The following is a 22,778-nucleotide window of genomic DNA, read 5'->3' as shown; positions in this document are numbered from 1 at the left end:
TGCATGGCGACATAAATGAGAAAAATACGTTACATACAGGATGCCCAATTGGAAAAAATATTTAAATAGTTTAGGTAAACATATGAAGATTTTCTTTAGCAGAGTAATATTTGGAGTGGGATTAAAAGAATGACTATCAGAAGACTGAAGTGAAGTGAAGTGAAGTGAATTGAAAATCCCTAAGCTGTGTCCAACTCTTTGGAACCCTATAGACTACAGTCCATGGAATTATCTAGATCAAAATACTGGAGTGGGTTGCCTTTGTCTTCTCCAAGGGATCTTCCCAAGAATACTAGAGTGGATTGCCATTCCCTTCTCTAGGTGATCTTCTCAACCCAGGGATTGGACTCAGGTCTCCCACACTGAAGGCAGATTGTTTACCATCTGAGCCACCAGGGAAAAATATATCAAGGACTAACAGGTGACCAGATATGGGATGATAGAAGACAACAAAAATGATATCACATTTCTTAGCCTGATTTTAATGGAACACTATTTTCATAAGAATTTTTGTTGTTCACCTTTTTTTTTTTTCTGGAGCAGATTTTAATGGTAATATGCTTAGATGTAGAATTCAAAATGTATTGATTTAATTGGTAAAGATTGTCTAACCATGCATATAGAAAGTGTTGCTAAATAGATAATGTAATATTCTGATTTCCACATTTAGTAAATCTATTTTGTGCTTCCTATCTCAGAATACAACTGCAGTTAATAACCTTAATCATTTTTTATGTACCCCAAGGCGTCAGGGGATGGCTTTTTCTCCAAAAGAATCATGATATCTATTATTTCTGTTTCACAGAAAGAAATACAAGATTATGCTCTGTGATCAAAAGTTCATTTTGGAGAGTTTCTATGATTTTTTAATGCAAAAATAAACCTTTACCCCACCCCCAAATACAGTAGCTATGAGTTTTTACATGTGAATATTTCATAGGTTGAGTTGGAAGAAAAATATGGTTCAGGGCTTAAAAACAGAAAATAATGGCTATTATTGCATGGATGCTAACTGAACAACAAACTGATAACTGATATAACCTCCATTCCGGCCAACATGGCCACTCTGTTCATAAGCCTAACAGACAATGACAGGGATGGCTGGGAAAAGAAGCAGACTGGTATTAATAGAATGAGTCATCCTATTCACTTCATTACTAAAATCCTCCTTTGCTGAAGTGATCTGTGAGTAAGCATGCATGTGGGATGCAGATATCACTGACAGTTGAATATAAGTTCTTTTGTATTTTTAAAATAATGTAAAATGATACAGTTGATGTGAGTGATGAGTGTAAAGTTCACCGTGTCTAAGGATTTTAAAAAGACAACTGATGGTCTTCTGCCTTCAAATCATTAAATTAAAAATATTTATTTTAATGAATTAGATATTATAATAGATGATCCCTGCAGGTGGTTTCTGGACTTTGCTGATGTCTCAGACAGTAAAGAATCTGTCTTCAGTGCAGGAGATGTGGGTTGGATCCCTGAGCTGAGAAGATCCCCTGGATAAAGGAATGGCTGCCCACTCCAATATTCTTGCCTGGGAAATTCCATGGACAGAGGATCCTGGCAGGCTATGGTCCATGGGTTTGCAAAGAGTAGGATATGACTGACTGAGTGACTAACACTCACTTACAGGTGGTTTCCAGATATAAAAGTTTACTTGTGTTAAAATGAACTTGTTTCTTAATTCTCTACTCTGAATATAAGCTTTATAGTATATAGCTTTAAAGTTTCTCTAGTTTTTTTCTTGTGGTATTACACATTTTAATGCCATCCAGATGTATTTTCACTATAAGCCCAGGACATAAATTATAGGAATTATTTTGTTTCTTTTATGTACATATAACTTCTTTTATGTATATATAACATTATTTATGGGCTTAATGAGCTTCACACTAGAAATCCCAATAGCATTTATTAGAGGGAATGAGACATCAGTATCTCATTTGTATCTGTCATTCCATATTCCTTTCTTAACACAATGGAATAATCTGTATTTTAATACCTTCAAAATAGTCATTTTAGGTGCTGAACTGGTAGGTTTTTGCCTGTAGTTAGGGTACTACTTCTTGATTTTGGAGCTTTTTGTTTGTGACAAAGATTGCAGTTCCTTCATGTACCAACTCTGTATGCTGTTGTAAGAGCCACTTCAGGGCAAACCCATTTTCCATGTGCTCCATTGACTATATATGCACCTAATTCCCTCTATTAGAGGGCTCATTTTTTTAATAAGCTGAGTTGGATTTAGTTTTCTGAAACTTACCTCACCTGATAGAAGTATTCAACTCATCCTTCAAGTTCCATGTTTGTATTTCATATTTCCCTCTATATCATAAGCTCCTCACAACAGTAAATAGGTGCTATATATGTCTTTATGCCTTCAGTTCAGTTCAGTTCAGTCACTCAGTCGTGTCCGACTCTTTGCGACCCCATAAATTGCAGCACACCAGGCCTCCCTGTCCATCACCAACTCCCAGAGTTCACTCAGACTCACATCCATCGAGTCAGTGATGCCATCCAGCCATCTCATCCTCTGTCGTCCCCTTCTCCTCCTGCCCCCAATCCCTCCCAGCATCAGAGTCTTTTCCAATGAGTCAACTCTTCGCATGAGGTGGCCAAAGTACTGGAGTTTCAGCTTTAGCATCATTCCTTCCAAAGAAATCCCAGGGTTGATCTCCTTCAGAATGGACTGATTGGATCTCCTTATAGTCCACGGGACTCTCAAGAGTCTTCTTCAATACCACAGTTCAAAAACATCAATTCTTCGGTGCTCAGCCTTCTTCATAGTCCAACTCTCACATCCATACATGACCACAGGAAAAACCATAGCCTTGACTAGACGGACTTTAGTCGGCAAAGTAATGTCTCTGCTTTTGAATATGCTGTCTAGGTTGGTCATAACTTTTCTTCCAAGGAGTAAGCGTCTTTTAATTTCATGGCTGCACTCACCATCTGCAGTGATTTTGGAGCCCCAAAAAATAAAGTCTGACACTGTTTCCACTGTTTCCCCATCTATGTCCCATGGAGTGATGGGACTGGATGCCATGATCTTTCTTTTTGGAATGTTGAGCTTTAAGCCATCTTGTTCACTCTCCTCTTTCACTTTCATCAAGAAGCTTTTTAGCTCCTCTTCACTTTCTGCTATAAGGGTGGTGTCAGCTGCATATCTGAGGTTATTGTCCTTACAGCATGTGTTTTTCATATTTGAACAATATTTTGAGAGGAAGAGCTTCCCTGATAGTTCAGTTGGTAAATAATCTGCCTGCAATGCAGGAGACCCTGTTCAATTCCTGGGTTTGGAAGATCCACTGGAGCAGGGATAGGCTACCCATTCCAGTATTCTTGGGCTTCCCTTGTGGCTCACCTGGTAAAGAATCCGCCTGCAATGTGGAAGACCTGAGTTCAGTCTCTGGTTTGGGAAGATCCCCTGGCAAAGGAAAAGGCTAGCCACTCCAATATTCTCGCCTGGAGAATTCCATGGACTGTATAGTCCATGGAGCTGCAGAGAGTTGGACAGGACTGAGAAACTTTCACTTCACTTGAGAGGAAATGGATGTGTAATTAGATTACAAAAGTATTGCTAAAATTGTAGGCAATGAAAATGCTAATGATACATTTTTCTTAGATGTTTTATTATAGAAAGTATTAAGCATCATAATCAATTATTAAATATTGCCTTTATACTAATATTGTTCTTTTTGCATATATATATATGTATATATATATATATGTATGTGTGTATATATATATATATATATATATATATATATGGAGAAAGCAATGGCACTCCACTCCAGTACTCTTGCCTGGAAAATCCCATGGACAGAGGAGCCTAGTGGGCTGCCATCTATGGGGTCACATATATATATAAATTCACAGTCAATCCAAGGTAATAAAAAATTGTCCTTAATGCAGAAGAGGAAATGATGTGCCTTTTGAGATGGAAATTAAATTTTTATTTGGGTAATTGCATATTTAAGTTAATACACATGAGGAATTAAATGAGGTTATTTTGAGTCATTTTAGTAATGTGCAAACTCTTACTAAAAAATAGGTTAAACACTAAGGTTTTTTAGGAAACACTGGTATAGCAATTTAATGGATTACATCTTTAAAATTATAATGAATCATTCCATTGCATTTTAATGTTTTTACTCTAAATTCCTCTGATTAACTAGAATTACTTGTTACCATATCATTTTTTAAAATTAAATCCTATTGTAAGATGGGTTGTCTGTTCTAAGTGGTTACCTTGTTGAACTTAAAATATAAAAGCCATCCAGAGAAATTCAGATGTCTTCTTCCTTCATCATTTATGGTTTATCTCATTCTCTCTGACAGTTTCAAATAAGCAGAAACAAAGTCATAGCCACATGTATAAACTATTCCTTTGCTGCCAACATTTAAATTTCTCTATTTTATTTTAATCATTGCAAATTATTAAATATGCATTACCATTTGTGTCTAGAAGCTGCATATCTAAGTTTTATGAATGTTATCATATTTTGTTTTGTTTTGTATGTTAAGACACATTTGTGTGTTGGCTGCTCAGTCGTGTCTGACTCTTTGTGATATCATGGAATGTAACCCATCAGGCTCCTCTGTCCATGGAATTCTCCAGGCACGAATACTGGAATGTTGTTGTCATTTCCTTCTCCAGGGTATCTTCCTGATCCAGGGATTGAACCCAGGTCTCCCACATTGCAGGGAAATTTGTTACCATCTAAATACGTTTAAGTTTGGTTAAAAAAAAAAAAAGTCTAACTCAGCATATTTTCAAAGATGACTTCTAGAACTTGTGAACTGTTCCAAAAAGTTTAGAGAGTACATTCAATAAAGACCCCACATACACACCAAAATTGATAACAAAGCTGTTCATAGACAAGTGAATGTGCTCCATGTCATTATATTTATTCTTTTTTAATTGGAGAAAAGTTGCTTTACAATATTATCTTGATTTCTTCCATACAACAATGGGAAACAGCCATAATTATACATATATTCCCTTCATCTTGAGCCTCCATCATATTTTTAAACACAATCAGAAATCTCAGATTCTACCTGGTAAGCTGTTAAAATCATCAAAGCCAGGCAACAAGAGCATAACCCTCTTTTTTGTGTATGAGGACAATGAGAAGTCCATATTCTATCTGAATTTGATTCGTTTTTTTTCCCCATGGCATTCTTGGGAAAGAACAGCTTACTCTGAGGTGTGTGTGTGTGTGTGTGTGTGTGTGCTTAGCTGCTCAGTCCTGTCCAACTCTTTGGAGTCCCATGGACTGTAGTTCATCAAGCTCCTTTGTGGGATTTCCCAGGCAAAAATACTGGGGCGGGTTGCCATTTCCTTCTCCAAGAGATCTTCCTGACCCTGGGATGAAACTCATTTCTCCTGTGTCTCTTGCACTGGCAGGCGGATTCTTTACCAATTGCATCACCTGGGAAGCCCTGGGAAGCTCTGAGATAAAGATGATAAATAGATTACTGCTTTGTATTAGCCTCAAATTTTTGAATCTTTAAAAAGAAGTTAATGATTCTTGCCTTCTAGAGTTTTACTTTATAGATGAAAACTGGCCTGGGTTGCCATGCCCTTCTCCAGCAAATGTTTCTGACCCAAGGATCGAACATGTGCCTTTTATGTTTCCAGCATTGGCACTAGCACCACCTGGAAGCTCCAGAGATGAAAGCACTGCAAGATAAACATTTGTGTAACCCTGGCAAAGAAGAGTGAATGTGAAGAGTGGGTTTAGGGCTGTGATGTTTAGGATGAGCACTGAAAGAAATACTAAGGCCTGATCGCCTTTTATAATAAGAAAATGCAGGCAAATATATCTTTATATGAAGGATAAACCAAGTTTGGGTACATTTTATAAAGAAACAAAGGAGCTTTATTTGCTCTATTTTATGTCTTTTTTATACTTAAATTAAAAAAAAAAAATATTGAAGGATGAGTGCCGAAAGGGGTCAGGATTACTAAATGTATCTCTCTGGCTTTGACATGCTTGCATGTAAGACTGGTAACCAGACTAACAAGCCTGTTACCTGACCAATAGGAGATGGCAAAGGTAAACAATGACATGTTAGGAAGCAGTGAATGAAAATGGATGGGAACTAGCGAATTTAATTCAATTATATCCACTACTATAGGGGTGGATCCCATCGAACAAAATGGAGTAGCCCTCTCAGTTAACAATAGAGTCTGCATTTGCAGTACTTGCGTGCAATCTCAAAAATAACAGAATGATCTCTGCTCATTTCCAAGGCAAACCCATTCAGTATCACAGTAATCCAAGTCTATGCTCCAACCACTAATGCTGAAGAAGCTGAAGTTGAATGATTCCATGAAGACCTACAAGATCTAGAACTAACACCAAAAGATGTCCTTTCATCATAGGAGACTGGAATGCAAAAGTAGGAAGTCAAGAGGTACTTGGGATAAAGGTAAGTTTGGCTTTAGAGTATAAAATGAAGCAGAGCAAAAGCTCACAGAGTTTTGTCAAGAGAACTCACTGGTCTCTTCCAACAACACAAGATATAACTCTACACATGGACATTACCAGATGGTCAATTCCAAAATAAGATTGACTAGATTCTTTGCAGCCAAAGATGGAGAAGCTCTATACAGTCAGCAAAATTAAGACTGGGAGCTGACTGGCTCAGATCATGAATTCCTTATTGCAAAATTCAGACTTAAATTGAAGAATGTGGGGAAAACCACTACCCCATTCAAGTATGACCTAAATCAAATCCCTTACAATTATACAGTGGAAGTGACACAGAAATTCAAGTAATTAGATCTGATATACAGAGTGCCTGAAGAACTATGGACACAGGTTTGTAACATTGTACAGGATGCAGTGATCAAAACCATCCTTAGGAAAAGGAAATCCAAAAAGGCAAAATGGTTGCCTGAGGAGACTTTACCAATAGGCTGAGAAAAGAAGAGAAGCAAAAGCAAAGGTCAAAAGTAAAGCTATACCTATCTGAATATAGAGTTCCAAGAAGAGGAAGGAGAGATAAGAAACCCTTCCTAAGTGAACAATGCAAGAAAATAGAGGAAAACAGTAGAATGGGAAAGATAAATCTCTTCAAGCAAATTAGAGAAACCAAAGGAACATTTGATGTAGAGATGGGCACATTAATGACAGAAATGGTACAAACCTAACAAAAGCAGAAGTTATTAAGAGGAGGTGGCAAAAATACACAGAAGAACCATACAAAAAAGATAGTGAACCAGATAACCACAAACTTGTGATCACTCACCTAGAGCCAGACATCCTGGAGTGAGAAGTCAAATGGGCCATAGTAAGTGTCACTGTAAAAAAAGCTAGTGGAGATGATGGAATTCCAGCTGAGTTATTTCAAATCCTTAAAAAAAAAATTATATATGCTGTTAAAGTGCTACACTCAACATGCCAGTAAATTTGGAAAACTCAGCAGTGGCCATAGGACTGGAAAAGGTCAGTTTTCATTTTAATCCCAAAGAAGGGCAATGCCAAAGAATGTTGAAACTACCACGGTTGAAATGCACTCATTTCTCATGCTAGCAAAGTCATGCTCAAAATCCCCCAAGCTAGGCTTCAACAGTACATGAATGGAAAACTTCCAGATATAAAAGCTGGACTTAGAAAAGGCAAAGGAAGCAGAGATCATATTTACAACATCTGTTGGATCATAGAGAGTTCCAAAAGAGCATCTACTTTTGCTTCATTGACTACACTAAAGCCTTTGACTGTGTGGATCACAACAAACTGGAAATTTCGTCAAGTGTTGGGAATACCAGACCAACCTATTTGCCTCCTGAGAAACCTTTTGCAGGTCAAGAAGCAATAGTTAGAACTATACATGGTCACATTTGGGAAAGGAGTCCATCAAGGCTGTATATTGTCACCCTGTTTATTTAACTTATATGCATAGTATATCATGTGAAATGCTGGGCTGGATGAAGCACAAGCTGGAATGAAGTGTGCTAGGAGAAATATCGACAACCTCAGATATGCAGATGAAACCACCCATATGGCAGAAAGCAAAGAGGAACTAAAGATCCTCTTGATGAAGTTGAAATAGAAGAGTGAAAAATCTGGCTTAAAATTCAACATTCAAAAAGCGAAGATCATGGCATCTGGTCCCATCACTTCATGGGAAATAGATGGGGAAACAGTGGACAATGTGATACACTTTATTTTCTTGGACTCCAAAATCACTGCAGATGGTGACTGTAGCCATGAAATTAAAAGACACTTGTTCCTTGCAAGAAAAGCTATGGTAAATCTAGACAGCATATTAAGAAGCAGAGACATTATCTTGCTGGCAAAGGTTTGTATAGTCAAAGGTATGATTTTTCTAGTAGTCATGTATGGATGTGAGAGTTGGACCATAAAGAAGGCTGAGCCCCGAAGAATTGATGCTTTTGATCTGTGGTGTTGGAAAAGACTCTTGAGAGTCCCTTGGACTGCAAGATCAAAGTAGTTAATCCTAAAGGAAATCCACCCAAAATATTCATTGCAAGGAATAATGCTGAAGCTGAAGCTTCAATAATTTGGCCACCTAATGTGAAGAAATGACTCATTGGAAATAACTGTGCTGCTGGGAAAAAGCAGAGGGAGAAGGGAATGACAAGAGGATGAGATGGTTGGATGGCATCACTGACTCAGTGGACGCGAGTTTGAGCAAGCTCCGGGAGTTGGTGAAGGACAGGGAAGTTGGTGTGCTGGGTCCATGGGGTTGCAAAGAGTCTGACATGGCTGAGCTACTAAACAACAATCTGACGAAAACCTGGAGGCAATGGGATAAGGAAAACTGGACATTTTTTAAGCAACATTGCAAACGTGTACAGAGGAAAGGTTTTTCTAGCCCATAATCTTCAAAAAAGTTTGAGGCATCAAATGCTAATGGTTCTGCTATATTTAATGTTCTGTATTAAGAGTGGAAACTGGAGAACATATTATTATTGGGCTATGGAACTGTGTTACACCAGCAATGTGGGTGAGCACTCAAGCTGTTGAAAGTATAAATTGTTCATCTCTATGAAAATATGCCCCAATTTGGAACTGAGCTTTGTAGTTCTTTACACTTACCCTAACGAGTAATAAATAACATAACCACAGTACTTTAAAAAAGATAATTGGTATGTAATTCTCTGAAATATTTTTTAAGTTCATCAATATTGTAGTCATTTTTATAAATAATTTTATATATAAACGAAAAACTGTGTTTGTATTGTATTTAGACTAATAGAAGTGTTTTACATTGGTAATTCACTGAATCTGTTTTGCCTTACATAGATATTGGCCTAAAATAGGCATTCATTAAAAGAATACAGATTTCAAGCAGATGTTCAAACACTGTTTTATGCTAACAGGACTAAGGCTATCTGAGAGTGACATTTGTATGAACAAATCCATTAGAATTGCATGATGCTTTTAAACTTTGTAACTTATGAGTAGTTAATTGTGTGTTTAATTTAAATCACTTCACTTTGACATAATTATCAGGTCATATTATTTAGTTGTTAATTTAAGTAAAGAAAGTCAGTCGCTCAGTTGTGTCCGACTCTGCAATCCCATGGACTGTAGCCTGCCAGGCAGCTCTGTCCATGGAATTCTCCGGGCAAGAATACTGTAGTGGTTTTCCATTTCCTTCACCAGGGGATCTTCCCAACCCAGGGATTGAATCCTGGTCTTCCGCATTGCAGTCAGATTCTTTATATCTTAAAGGGAAGATGTAAAGGGAAGTCCCAACCTTAGTAAATGGGAAAATAATTATTTCAAAAGCCAAAGAAATATTTAGGTTCTGGAATCACTAGGCTTTTAACTGAAGAATATAACCGTATTTTCATATATCTTATTGTTGTTCATGATTATTAATATTTGAGAGATTTCCTCATTCATTTCCCCTAGGTGGTACTATTAGATTGTTGTGATAGTTTTGTTTTGTATTCTGTTTTGTACAGCTAACATTTAATGCCAGCATTTTAATGATGTTACTTTTAAAAATAATGCTCTAATACCTGAATAATCGATGTAATAGTTGTATAATGCCTCGTGATTGATGGTTCAGTCAAATCATTAAAAATTACAATCAATAAAAAGAAAGATTCATAATGTATAAAGGTGAATGACATAAAGATCTTAGTTGTGTGGTAAAGATATTTTATAGTTTTAAAGCAAATAGTTACTGGATATTTAGGTTTGTGGATACTGGAACCACTCACCTTCAGTTGTCCATATTCTATTACTAGATAAGAGCTCACCCAGAAGTGGATTTAAGAAATCTGTGGTTGGTATGTGTGTATCTGCAGATGCATGCAAAAATATTGTGAGGTGCAGCTAGTATAAATGGAGAGAAGGGAATAATTAAGTGAATTTAAATGTCAAGTGTGATCATTTGTGTTTTATGTACACTAATAAGATTTTTACCCTAACAACTGAGCTCTTATGACCACAGTATGGGACACTCTGGAAGAGCCTATGTAGAAAGGCTCTCATAACTCCTTTAAAATCATAACACATAAACCTGAACACTTCAGGCTGAACACTTCACCCTGTCAGAGTGTCAAACTTAAGGACAAAGCAATTAGACATTATGAAATAATGTGAATAACTGTTTACGGTAACTTGCTGAAAAAATTACCCCCCCAAATCTATTCATATACTACTACAAAGCTGCTTTCTTTCTTTTTTTTTTTTTTTGGCTCTGCTGGGTCTTCATTGCAGCATACAGGCTTCTCTAGCTGTGGTGCACAGGCTTAGTTGCCTTGTGACATGTGGCATCTTAGTTCCCTGACAGGATCAAACTGGTATCCCCTGCATTTGAGGGTGGATTCTTTACCCCTGGGCCACCAGGGAAGTTCCCTAAAGCTTCTTAAAATGAGTTTTTATATGTATCTCCCTCAAGCTCTTTCTTGTCTTTCAGCAACCACAGAATCTTTTTATTTACTTACACATTCCTAAATTTCCTCTGATAATTAGTTTTTCTTCCTTCTCTCTTCACTTTTTTTTAAATAGAATCACTTAACATAAAATATACCTTTCAGCAATTTTCTAAGTATATAATACAGTATTGATAACTATAGATATCTCAGAGTTTCACCTCTCTTAATTGTTAGATTCTTCATAGTAAATGTCCAGACCCTAAGAGAATGATATGGGAGAGAAGAAAGAAATTTTGAATTCACGCAAATAAGATTCTCTTCTGCTGCCCTACATTCCAGGAACTGATGAAAGGATCTATCACCTTACATACAAGTCGTCAAAGAGACCCATCCTTCTTTTCCTTAGTATACTCATAATTATATGTATTTTTAAATAAATTTAAAAACTGTAGAAATATTGGCAGCAAAAGTAAAAATGATTTTTTGAGATAGTAAATTATAGTGTCTTTGGTCTACAGCAGTTAATTTTAAGTTTCAGAGAAAAGAGTTGTTTTAAAGGCAGTTTGCCCTCAGAATGCTGCGTGAAAATAAGTCCAGTCTCACCACTGCTGACCTGGTCTTCCTATGCTAAATACAATCACTTCCTTGTATCTGAAGGGATTAGTTCCAGCACCCATCCCCCTCAACAGATACCAGAGTCCATGGATGATTAAGTCTCGTAATATGAAATAGTGTGGAATTTACATATAGCCTACCCCCATCCTGTTTAACTTAAATCACCTCTAGATACAATGTAAATGCTATCTAGATAGTTGCCAGCATTATTGGTGTGGCAAATTGAAATTTTGGTTTTTGGAGTTTTATGGCATTTTTCAAATACTTCCAATCTATCTGCATCGGTTGAAATGGGAGATGCAAAATTCATGTATAAGGAGGGTCAACTGTAATCTATTTGTAGGTCCATATCTGCAGAAACCATTTTAAACACGGAATTGTTTTTAATGGCTTCCCTCTTGACTCAGTGGTATAGAATCCACCTGCCAGCGGAGGAGATGCAGGTTGCTCAGGTTGGATCCCTGAGTGGGGAAGGTCCTCTGGAGAAGAAAATGGAAACCTGCTCCAATACCCCTGCCTGGAAAATCACATGGACCAAGGAGCCTGTCGGGCTATACGGCCCATGGAGTCGCGATAGAGTCGGACACAACTGAGTGTCTAAACACACATGTTGTAATTAATACTTAGGGCAATGTAAGTGAGCCCTCAGAGAAGTTTTTTTCTTCTGTATGTGTGCTTTGTTTAAAGTGACTGGAAAATAAATGGTGCACCCAAATATTTTCCATCTTGAAAGTTTAGATTTTAGGAATTTTGTGTTAAAACTAACTACTTAGAAAATGTGAACGTATAATGGAAGCTACTAGGAATATCTTCCCCCAAACTGGTTAGTTTCTGAATTTTTTCACCTGTTACTAAACCAGAGTAAATTTAACTTACCAATTATAATTATTTCAGAATTGCCCACAGTTAACTTCAAGATAATTTAGAGTGAGAATATTTCACTCACTATTGAACGTGAAATGGTTAAATATATATTCTGAAAGTCAAATAATGTCACTGAAATACTTCAACAATAAGAAGTTGTTATTTTTGGTTTGTATAGCTCTATACAGATAATTAAGGTAAATTTATGCTTTGTCTTTCCTAGATGTGATAATTAATTCTACAGAAATAATTCTTCCCCAAAAAAGTTTCATGAGAGTGCAAAACTTTGGCACTGAGAGACATCATAAAATAATTGTAAAACTGCTTCGTGTTAATAGTATTTACCCTACATGAAAGTTTTGGCTTCATTTACAGTGAAGTGCAGCCATTTTAAACAGCATAACTTTGCTGTGCTATTAAAGTAATCATCCAATTTAAGAACATATTTCTGTGAAGACATCATCTAGCAGAGTACAGAATCTAGAGGGCAGGATTTGCTTTACTATGGATTTTTAAAGACTGTATAAAATAACATGGATTATCTGGTAAATAGCCCCATATAGTATTAAAGATTATTACAAGCCCAGGAGGCTAAGTAGGCACATAAGCACATTAAAGAATCTTTCTTTTAAATAAAAACTCATTCTAAAACTATGTTTGCAGAAATCATACGCTTAAGTGGAAAATGGTTTACATGATAGGAATTTTTTAAAACTGTATTATCTGACACATGTCACATGCTCAGTATTGTATCTGCATATTTCACTATAATTGGCAGATGAGGATATTCTCCAAAGGGAAGTGAATAGGAGTAGAAATACCAGCCCAAAAATATACTTCTTAAGGATTATCTCAAGCAGCTTATTTTTGAAGAAACAGAAGATGCAGGAGAAGCTCTGAAAAAGTCAGTAGAAGTTACCCTTTTGTATGATAAATTTACTTTTATAAGGAAAATCTCCATTTATAAGTTGTCTCCCTCTCTGTACCATGAAAAGGAAGAATACTAGATCTCTAGAAACTCATCAATGGAGCTGATTTAAATCTGCTTCACAACCTTATCCTTGTTTATTGTGTTTTTTAATCTCCCGCAACTGACTCCCCCCTCCCTCCCGCCCTCGGCTCCACTATGTCTTCTGATCTTCCATCTTTAGGAGGAAATGGTATTTAAGGTGAAGGCTGGGGCCATTTGTTAATACCATGACTCACTGAAGACTCAGACGAAGGTTAGCAGTTTTTAGCAATGAAATATATTTAATGAAGGCATATGCATCGTTTTTTAGACATAATGCTATCGCACATTAATACATTATAGTATAGTGTAAATGTAACTTTTGTTTGCACAGGGAAACCAAACAATATATGTGACTATTTTGTTATTCACTTTACGGCAGTGGTCTGGAACTCAAGCCACATTATCTCTGAGGTATGCCTGTACCCAGTTTTCCTAGGTATCTCCCATGTGCACAGGAGGTATACACGTTGTAAAACTTCTGTTTTTCTCTTGTTAATCTGTCTTCTATTCTCAGCCAACAACCTAGAAGTGTAGAGGGAAATTTATTTTTTCTCCCCTACAGAAAATAGTCATTTTATGGTTTGATATGAAATGGCAACTTGCTTCAGTATTCTTGTCTGAAAAAATTCTATGAACAGAGGAACCTGGTGAGCTACAGTTCATAGGGTTGCAGAGTCAGACACGACTTAGCAACTAAATGACAGCAATGATATTATCATAAAATAATTTGCAAAAACTTTAAAGATAAAACCTATTTGCAGAGAAAAAATTAAAACAGATATACTTGGATTAAAAGCTTGTTTTATTTATATAGATTATGAATGTTATTTTAGACATAATATAACTACAGATATTGGGACTATAATCTTGCATAAGTCTCTATTTTATACACATCTTAACCTCTCAAGAGTACACCTTATTATTTTGATTTGAAATTGTGAAAACTGTCATATACTTTTATGAGGATATTTTTTAAAGTAAGCTATTTATTTCAAACACATCTATTATTCTATTAAATGCACATTTTGATCAAATGAACACAGCAGCTGCTTTCCATACAGTAAGTGTCAATGTTATACAGTGCACAGAAATACTGCAGTGATCAGCATTAAGGCTTTCAGTGTTTTCCAATATTTTGGCTTGTAACCATCTGCAAGTTTAAGGATCTCTACAGTCAAGAAATTACTTGTTTTGCTTTTTGTTCAAATATTTATAAATGATAGACTAAATGAATTGGATGGATTAAAAAAATTCTTTTATTCTGCAAAATCATTTAATTGGCACATGTCTTGAAAATGAATATAAATCACTAAGTGGTATTACAAACTGACAGAATCTCTAATGTTTAACTTGTGAAGTTCAACATACTTTTAGTAGTTGTTTTGTATCCCTCATGCATACATGTTTATTCTACTTGTTTTAATTTTACTTCCCCTTCTCAAAATCTCAACACTTTTATATAAATTAAATTTAAGCTTAATGACCTAAGCTCTGTACCAGAAAAAGGCCATTATAATCTTGCCTCAAGCAGCTTGTAGTAAAAGAAACATACTAATAAAATGATGTTCATAAATTCTTAAAGATGGAACAGTAAATTACTTAGAATTAACATTATTACCTTATATAAGTAAATGAAGTATATAGAATATATGCATGTATACTTTATGCACATTATTTAAATGAAGAGGAAATTATGGTCACTACATTTTAAGATAATATTTATGAGTTTGAAATCATGGTAAATCTAGAAAGCAGGAGAGGGAATTACAGATCTGATGGAAATACAGAATATTGGAAATCAGGCAAAAATCAGAGAATCTCCAAATAAAGTCTGATATAAAAACAATAAAAAATATAAGATGACGTGTTAAATAAAATTGCCTCAGAAACAACGCAAGTTAAAAATGATACTGATATTACTGTTGGAGAAAAAGAATTTCCCTTTACCCTTTAAGGTTTTTTTCGGCTGGTCAGATGACATTAATATGAAATAGACTGACAGGAAATTCACACTTAATTTTGTATATACAGGAACCCAGATACATGATGGATTCGAAGACAGAAAGTTACAATGAAGTATATATATATATGTATGTGTGTGTGTGTGTGTGAATATGTATATATGCCACCTGAATGGAAAGGATCCTGGGGCTTCAAAGAGGAGAAGGGCAATTTGCAGGACAGTAAGAATAAGAACAGATGTTTGGTAACTAATGTTTTTCCTGACAAAAAGATGGTCCACTCAGGTCAAATTTATCTCTAGAAATATTTCTCATTCTGGGAAAGACTTCCAATTTAAAGTTTTCTAAATAATTAAGGGAGGGGCAGAAGTTTCTCTGGAGCCCACCAGTCTCAATTGCTTTAGTTCAGAATAATCCACATGCCAAAGTGGCACATTTTGGGAAGGTTAGTCATGAATCTCTTCAGTGGTCTATTGAGTCACAGTCAGCCTGGGGTCGCACAGAGTTGGACACGACTTAAGTGACTTAGCAGCAGCAGCACCATGTTATTCACCAAACTATTTCTAAATATGTACCTAGTACAGATTCTACAAATATGAATAGAAAGTAATTCTACTCTAAACGGAGCTCATTATCTCTTCATAGAGGACATATAAATAAATGAATTACAATACATTTTGAGCAATGTTAGAAATGTATACCTTATAAAGGGATAACACAGATAAAGAAGGGATGGAGGATGGATAAGAGTTTTTCAGAAATATAGGAAAATAATTTTACAGTAACGAATAAGAGTATTTTAAAAAATTCCAGTTAGAGAAATGTACAAAGTGGTGGTTTTAGGGCACTAATTCAAAGCTTAAATTATATGATAAGAATAAAGTGAAACAGTACACATTTATCTTTATACAGATAGTTTTTTAAACACATTGAATATATGGAATTTTTCCTAGGGACATTTAGAATATTTCAAGAATTAAAATGCTCATTACCATAGAAATACCACACGATGATTAACCACTATAATTATGGAATCAAACTGTTGATTTTGGATCTAGAGCTGCCTGTTAGAAATAGAATAACTTCAGGAAATTTCTTAGCTTTTATAAATTCACTTTCATCTTCTATAAAATGGCAACAATAGTACTTACCCATTAATTGGCTTCAGTTCAGTTCAGTTCAGTCGTTCACTTGTGTCCGACTCTTTGCGACCCCATGAACCACAGCACGTCAAGCCTCCATGTCCATCACCAACTCCTGGAGTTTACCCAAACTCATGTCCATCAAGTCGGTGATGCCATCCAGTCATCTCGTCCTCTGTCGTCCCCTTCTAGTCCTGCCCCCATTCCTTCCCAGCATCAGGGTCTTTTTTTTTTTTTTCAGTTAATTTATTTTTTTCTGAGAATGTAATTGATTTTATTTTATTTTTTTAAAATATAAATTTATTTATTTTAATTGGGGGTTAATTACTTTACAAGATTGTATTGGTTTTGCCATACATCAACATGAATCCACCTCAGGTTGCTGGGCATACACACTGAGGAAACCAGAACTGAAAGAGACATGTGTTCATCACAGCACTGTTTATAATATCCAGGACATCAGGGTCTTTTCCAATGGTGGCCTCAGTTTCAGCTTCAGCATCAGTCCATCCAATGAACACTCAGGACTGATCTTCTTTAAGATGGACTGGTTGGAACTCCTTGCAGTTCAAGGGACTCAACAAGAGTCTTCTCCAACACCACAGTTCAAACGCATCAATTCTTCGGTGCTAAGCTTTCTTTACAGTCCAACTCTCACATCCATACATGACCACTGGAAAAACCATAGCCTTGATTAGGCAAACCTTTGTTGCCAAAGTAATGTCTCTGCTTTTTAATATGCTATCTAGGTTGGTCATAACTTTTCTTCCAAGGAGTAAGCATCTTATAATTTCATGGGTTCAATCATGATCTGCACTGATTTTGGAGCCCCGCCAAAAATAAAGTCTGAGACTGTTTCCACTGTTTCAGCATCTATTTCCCATGAGGTGATGGGACCAAATGCCATGATCTTTATTTACTGAATGTTGAGCTTTAAGCCAACTTTTTCACTCTCCTCTTTCACTTTCATCAAGAGGCCTTTTAGTTCCACTTCACTTTCTGGCATAAGGGTGGTGTCATCTGCATATCTGAGGTTACTGATATTTACTTGAGCAATCTTGATTCCAGTGTATGCTTCCTCCAGCCCAACATTTCTCGTGATGTACTCTGCATATAAGTTAAATAAGCAGGATGACAATATACAGCCTTGACATACTCCTTTTCCTATTTGGAACCAGTCTGTTGTTCCATGTCCAGTTCTAAGTGTTGCTTTCTGACCTGCATGTAGGTTTCTCAAGAGGCAGGTCAGGTGGTCTAGTATTCCCATTTCTTTCAGAATTTTCCACAGTTTATTGTGATCCACACAGTCAAAGGCTTTGGCATAGTGAAAAAAGCACAAGTTGATGTTTTTCTGGGAACTCTCTTGCTCTTTTGATGATCCAATGGACGTTGGCAATTTGATCTCTGGTTCCTCTGCCTTTTCTAAACCCAGCTTGAATATCTGGAAGTTCACGGTTCCCGTACTGCTGAAACCTGGCTTGGAGAATTTTGAGCATTACTTTACTATCATGTGAGATGAGTGCAATTGTGCACTAGTTTGAGCATTCCTTGGCACTGTCTTTCTTTGGGACTGGAATGAAAACTGACCTTTTCCAATCCTGTGGCCACTGCTGAGTTTTCCAAATTTGCTGACATATTTAGTGCAGCACTTTCACAGCATCATCTTTCAGGATTTGAAATAGCTCAACTGGAATTCCGTCACCTCCACTAGCTTTGTTTGTAGTGATACTTTCTAAGGCCCACTTGACTTCACATTCCAGGATGTCTGGCTCTAGGTGAATGATCACACCATCGTGATTATCTGGGTCATGAAGCTCTTTTTTGTACAGTTCTTCCATGTATTCTTGCCACCTCTTCTTAATATCTTCTGCTTCGGTTAGGTCTATACCATTTCTATCCTTTATTGTGCCCACATTTGCATGAAATGTTCCCTTGGTATCTATAATTTTCTTGAAGAGATCTCTAGTCTTCTTCATTCTGTTGTTTTCCTCTATTTCTTTGCATTAATCTCTGAGGAAGGCTTTCTTATCTCTCCTTACCATTGTCTGGAACTCTGCATTCAGATGCTTATATCTTTCCTTTTCTCATTTGCTTTTTGCTTCCCTTATTTTCACAGCTACTTGTAAGGCCTCCCTAGACAGCCATTTTGATTTTTCACATTTCTTTTCCATGAGGATGATCTTGATCCTTGTCTCCTGTACAATGTCACGCACCACAGTCCATAGATCATCAGGCAGTCTATCAGACATAGGCCCTTAAATCTGTCACTTCCACTGTATAATCATAAGGGATTTGATTTAGGTCATACCTGAATCGTCTAGTGGTTTTCCCCACTTTCTTCAATTTAAGTCTGAAGTTGGCAATAAGGAGTTCATGATCTGAGCCACAGTCAGCTCCCGGTCTTGTTTTTGCTGACTGTATAGAGCTTCTCCCGGAGAAGGCAATGGCAGCCCACTCCAGTACTCTTGCCTGGCAAGTCCCATGGATGGAGGAGCCTGGTGGGCTGCAGTACATGCAGTCGCTGGGAGTCGGACACGACTGAGCAACTTCACTTTCACTTTTCACTTTCATGCATTGGAGAAGGAAATGGCAACCCACTCCAATGTTCCTTCCTGGAGAATCCCAGGGATGTTGGAGGCTGGTGGGCTGCCATCTCTGAGGTGGCACAGAGTCGGACACGACTGAAGCTACTTAGCAGCAGCAGCATAGAGCTTCTCCTTCTTTGGCTGCAAAGAATATGATCAATTTGATTTCAGTGTTGACCATCTGGTGATGTCCATGTATAGTCTTCTCCTGTGTTCTTGGAAGAGGGTGTTTGCTATGACCAGTGCTTTCTCTTGGCAACACTCTATTAGCCTTTGCCCTTGCTTAATTCCATATTCAAAGCCAAATTTTCCTGTTATTTTAGGTGTTTCTTGACTTCCTACTTTTGCATTCTAGTCCCATATAATGAAAAGGACGTGTTTTTTGGGTGTTAGTTCTAGAAGGCCTTGTAGGTCTTCATAGAACCATTCAGCTTCATCTTCTTCAGCATTACTGGTTGGGGCATAGGCTTGTATTACCATTATATTGAATGGTTTGCCTTGGAAACAAACAGATCATTCTGTCATTTTTTAGATTGCATCCAAGTACTGCCTTTCGGACTCTTGTTGATCATGATGGCTACTCCATTTCTTCTATGGAATTCCTGCCCACAGTAGCATAATTGGCTTACTTACCCATAAAATAATTAATTTTACTTACTTACTCATAAATAAAATATATAAGAACTGATCCACAACTGATCAAGAAATATCCAAGAACTGATAACTGTTAAGATATAACATTAATTAGCTAGTTATTAATAATATCAGGAAGATGTTGAAAACATAATTCTGGGTCTGCAAGTATCAGTATTATCTTCTCTGTTCTTAAATAAAATTTAAATATCGTGAGATTATAATTATACATGATAAGATTTTTATTACATAATGAAATAAAATGAGTTTAAATGTAGTGACACTGACGTCAATTTGAATAAACTTTGCTTGTCTAGTGGCATAATCTTCCACTGCCCAACATTTTCAATTAGAAATTTTGGAAATTTTTATATTTAAATATTTATATTCACAGGAAGTTGCAAAACCTATACCGAGATTTTCTATGTACTCTTCACCCATTTGCCCTCATAGTATCAGCTTCTATAGCCACAATATTATATTAAAACCAGAATGTTGCAAAAGAAAATAGTTGTCTGAGGAAGCCTTACAAATAGCTGAGGAAAGAAGACAACAAAAGGCAAAGGAGAAAAAGAAAGACATACCCATTTGAATGCAGAGTTCCAAAAGTAGCAAGTAGACAAGAAAGCCTTCCTTAGTGATCAGTGCAAAGAGATAGAGGGAAACAATAGAATGGGAAAGACTAGTGACCACTTCAAGAAGATTAGAGATACCAAGAGAACATTTCATGCAAAGATGGGCACAATAAAAGACAGAAATGGGATGGACCTAGCAGAAGCAGAAGATACTAAGAAGAAGTGGCAAGAATACACAGAAGAACTGAACAAAAAAATCTTGTGATCCCCCACCTGGAGTGCCAGACATCCTGGAATGCGAAGGCAAGTGGGCCTTAGGAAGCATCACTATGAACTAAGCTAGTGGAGGTGATGGAATTACAGATGAGCTAAATCAAATCCTAAAAGATGATGCTGTGAAAGTGCTGCTCTCAATATGCCAGCAAATCTGGAAGACTCAGCAGTGGCCACAGGACTGGAAAAGGTCACTTTTAAGTCCAGTCCAAAAGAAAGGCAATACCAAAGAATGCTCAAACTACCGCACAATTGCACTCATCTGACACACTAGTAATGCTCAAAATTCTCCAAGCCAGGCGTCAACAGTATGTGAACTGTGAATTTCCAGATGTATAAGCTCAATTTAGAAAAGGCAGAGGAACCAGAGATCAAACTGTCAATATCTGTTGGATCATCGAAAAAGCAAAAGAGTTCCAGAAAAACATCAACTTCTGCTTTATTGACTATTCCAAAGCCTTTTGACTGTGTGGATCGCAACAGACTATGGAAAATACTTCAAGTGATGGGAGTACCAGACTACCTGACCTTCCTCCTGAGAAATCTATATGGAGGTCAGAAAGCAACAGTTAGACCTGGACATGGAACAACAGCCTGGCTCCAAATTGGAAATGAGTACATTCAGGCTGTATATTGTCACCCTGCTCATTTAACTTATATACAGAGTACATGATGAGAAATGCTGGAATGGATGAAGCACAAACTGAAATCAAGCTTGCTGGGAGAAATATCAATAACTCAGATATGCAGATGACACCACCCTTATGGTTCTTATCCTCTCATAAGAAAGCAAAGAAGAACTAAAAATCTTCCTGATGAAAGTGAAAGAGGAGAGTGAAAAAATTGGCTTAAAACTCAACAGTCAGAAAACTAAGATCATACCATCTGGTCCCATCACTTCATGGGAAATAGATGGGGAAATAATGGAAACAGTGGCAGACTTTATATTTGGGGGCTCCAAAATCACTGCAGATGGTGACTGCAGCCATGAAATTAAAAGACGCTTGCTCCTCTGAAGGAAAACTATGACCAACCTAGATAGCATATTTAAAAGCAGAGACATTACTTTGCCAACAAAAGTCCATCTAATTAAAGCTATGGTTTTTCCAGTAGTCATGTATGGATGTGATAATAGGACTATAAAGAAAATCATAGCCGAAGAGTTGATGCTTTTGAACTGTCGTGTTGGAGAAGACTCTTGAGAGTCCCTTGGACAACAAGGAGATCAAAACAGTCCATCCTAAAGGAGATTAGTCCTGAATACTCATTGGAAGGACTGATGCTGTAGCTGAAACTCCAATACTTTGGCCACCTGATGTGAAGCACTGACTCATTGGAAAAGACCCTGATCTTGGGAAGGATTGAAGGCAGGAGGAGAAGGGGATCACAGAGGATGAAATGGTTGGATGGCATTACTGACTCGATGGGCATGAGTTTGAGCAAGGTACTGGAGTTGATGATGGACGGGGAAGCTGGCGTGCTGCATCCCATGGTGGTCTCAAGTAGGTGCACACAACTGATTGACTGAAATGAACTGAACTGATGACAAAGACAGACTGCCTAATTCTGTGTCATTTTGCCACGTGTGGGTAAATGTGTGTAACCACCACTTCAATCAATATGTAGTATCATTTAGTCACCATATGATCTCCCTGATGCTGCTCCTTTGTAGTCATGTTAACCCTTTCCTTCACCCACTATCCCTAATTCCTAGCAAGCAATCTCATTATTGTTTTTCCTTCTCTATCATTTATTTCAAGAATGTTATGTAAATCAAATAATATTTCATGTTACCTTTTTCATTCAGTATGTCTCTGATATTTACTAAAGTTGTTGGTGTTTATTGGTAATACATAGCTTTCTTTCCTGAGTAGTATTCCACTGTATGGTTTTACAACATTTTGCTCAACTAGGACATTTTGATTGATTCTACTTTGGCACCTATCACAAATGAAACTGTAGTTAACAATCATTTACATGTTTCATTGGGCATATGTTCCGTACATGCCTAGAAGTGCAATTAAAAGATTATATAAAATGTATATTTTTAGAGCTTTAAAATATGCCAAGTTATTTTTAGAGCGCTTATACAATTTGGGGGGCAGGAGGAGAAGGGGATGACTGAGGATGAGATAGCTGGATGGCATCACGGACTCGATGGACGTGAGTCTGAGTGAACTCTGGGAGTTGGTGATGGATAGGGAGGCCTGGCGTGCTGCGATTCATGGGGTCGCAAAGAGTCGGC

General features: G+C 37.0%; 1 protein-coding gene across 1 annotated transcript in view; it reads left to right on the top strand.

Annotated features, from left to right (window-relative positions):
• Nucleotides 1-22,778, top strand: part of ZNF804A (zinc finger protein 804A) — a 359,779-nt gene that overhangs the window by 137,315 nt on the left and 199,686 nt on the right. The gene's annotated exons all lie outside the window — the stretch shown is intronic.

Source organism: Ovis canadensis, chromosome 2, assembly GCF_042477335.2.
Source record: "Ovis canadensis isolate MfBH-ARS-UI-01 breed Bighorn chromosome 2, ARS-UI_OviCan_v2, whole genome shotgun sequence".
Lineage (NCBI taxonomy): Eukaryota > Metazoa > Chordata > Mammalia > Artiodactyla > Bovidae > Ovis > Ovis canadensis.
This window is presented reverse-complemented; position numbering and strand designations above follow the sequence as displayed.